The sequence below is a fragment of the Typopeltis vanoorti genome, chromosome 17 (genome assembly GCF_054136105.1).
Source record: "Typopeltis vanoorti isolate ZY-2024b chromosome 17, IOZ_Tvanoo_1.0, whole genome shotgun sequence".
In the NCBI taxonomy this organism is placed as follows: Eukaryota; Metazoa; Arthropoda; class Arachnida; order Uropygi; family Thelyphonidae; genus Typopeltis; species Typopeltis vanoorti.
In genome coordinates this window covers 109102268-109104714 of record NC_143565.1, presented here as the reverse complement: position 1 = coordinate 109104714, position 2447 = coordinate 109102268, and the positions used below count along the sequence as shown (strand labels likewise).

The 2447-nt window shown below is 33.9% G+C and overlaps 1 non-coding gene across 1 annotated transcript; it reads right to left on the bottom strand.

The window, feature by feature from the left end:
• Positions 1–2327: 2327 nt before the first annotated feature.
• LOC150097766 (U5 spliceosomal RNA) lies at positions 2328–2447 on the bottom strand. Its single transcript, XR_016549769.1, has one exon. It is a non-coding gene; the product is annotated as a U5 spliceosomal RNA (small nuclear RNA).

Sequence of the window (2447 nt, the reverse complement as noted above, 5' to 3'; positions counted from 1 at the left end):
TGAGGCAGTATATTATAAAGCGATTCAAGAAATATAAAAATTAGTAAATATCAAAAACATTGCTTTAATATTTATCGCAATATTTTATTTATATATATATATTGTAAAATCGAGTTGAATGAAAGTTTTAATGATAAAATTTGTTTTATATATATATATATATATATATATATATTGTGATTATTCATTTTTACTCGGTAGAAAATATTATAAATTATTTTAAATGACATACTGAGAGATAAAGAGATGACATGGTTTATTAAAAAAGATTTTATAGTTTCGTTGAATGGATCAACTTCTTCAGGTATCACAATCAAAGAAATATACAAAAAATAACAGACTTAAAAATTGCATTAACAGTACTAGTCCAAAAAAGCAGTAGTACATTTTGAAAACGGTGATGCGAGCTTGAGTTCCAAATAAAAGTTGACTACATGCTGTCACGAGTGTGCCAGTATTGAACAGAGGCAATGTGTGCATCAGAAAGATTGAAACTTAGGGAGTTATTGATATGGGAAGAATCTAAGGCAATTTCTCTGGACTCGACAATCTTCATATTGTAAAATCAATATAGAATCATCGACAGCTCATCATAGCACACATGGATGTTAGAAGTTTGTGTCCAGTCCACAATCTGTTGGCAGCCTTCATCTGAGTTAAACGGAGAAAAGAAAATGGCTAGAGAGAGCGCTGGCTCTAGTCCTGTTGTAGGAAATATCTCTAAGGTGTTCTTCCAGGCGAAGAAGGATGGATTTAGCAGTTTGGCCATAGTATGACTTTCCACAATCACATAAGATCTTGTAGACTACTGGAAACTGAGTTGGAAGATGTTTCTCTTTAGGTTTACGAAGTATGGATCGAAGTTTTGGGAGCGTAGTGAAGCAAGTTCTGAAGTTAAATTTCTTGAGAATTTTAGCTAGTTTTGGTGAAAGAGAGCTGATGTAAGGCAAAGAAATAAAGGCTCTGGGGGAAGAGGGATCTTCAGAAGCAGTTGAGTGACGGAGATAAAGAAATTTTTCAATATTATTAAGAGAGAAACCATTATTGATCAGTCTTTTTAAGAAAAAGACTTTTATCAATTTATCAATTTTACCAAACTTCGATCCATACTTTGTAAACCTAAAGAAAACATCTTCCAACTCGGTTTCCAGGAGTCTACAAGATCTTATGTGATTGTGGAAAGTCATACCACGACCAAAGTGCTAAATCCATCCTTCTACGTTTGGAAGAACACCTTTGAGATATTTCCTACAACAGGACTAGAGTCAGCGCTCTCTCTAGCCACGTTCTTTTCTCCGTTAACTCAGATGAAGGCCGCCAACACATTGTGGACTGGACACAAACTTCTAATATCCATGTGTGCTATGATGAACTTGAAAGAAAGATTGTCGAGTCCAGAGAAATTGCCTTAGATTCTTCCCATATCAATAACTCCCTAAGTTTCAATCTTTCTGACACACACATTGCCTCTGTTCAATAATGGCGCACTCGTGACAGCACGTAGTCAACTTTTATTTGGAAGTGAAGTTCGCATCACCGTTTTGAAAATGTACTACTGTTTTTTTGGACTAGTACTGTTAATGCAATTTTTAAGTCTCTGTTATTTTTTGTATATTTCTTTGATTGTGATACCTGAAGAAGTTAATCCAGTCAACGAAACTAGTAAACTAGTTGTATCTTTTTAAATAAACCATGTTATCCTTTTATCTCTCGGTATCAGTCATTTAAAATATTATATATATATATATATATATATATATATATATATATATTAAAATATGGGGTTATTTATCACATATTGTCTTCAAGTTGTAAGTATTTCTTTCTTATCTGGTTTTCAGCACTTCCAATAAAAGTTCTGCCTAATCTCGTTTACGCTGCAATTTGAGGAAGAATAATAGGAATAATCTTGCCCTGTTGCGTAAGTTTGTAGAATTGCATCAAAACTGAATTTGCCTCATTTAGCAAGAAGAAGAAAATTATCTGTGTACCCTGAAATAACTATATACAGACATGTATATTCATGTTCTTTATATCCGGAACTGAAAGAATCGTCATTTGGGCATAATATAACAATATTATGCTGCAGAAATAATGGACTTGAGATATCGAGGAGATTTTAACGGCGATTAGTAATAATTTTAGTAAAAAAACTTCTCAGTAACTGGAAGTGGCTTTTCACGAAAAATTACCTTGGACGGGTCCACTACACTGAACACGGCGAATCACTGTTAAACTGCGAAACCTTTCAAGATCACGTGTTTCTTTGGCATGTAGTACCCTCACCTCAATTTAATCTATTCTTATGCTTACATTAATATTAATAAGTCCCACCTAGGGTGGGACCACAAAAATTCGCCAATAGGCTCATTGTAATGCTCCCCTCCACGGTGATCTTTAGTAAAAGGCAAAAGAGTATCACGAACTATTAAGGGAAACCTGAGCAA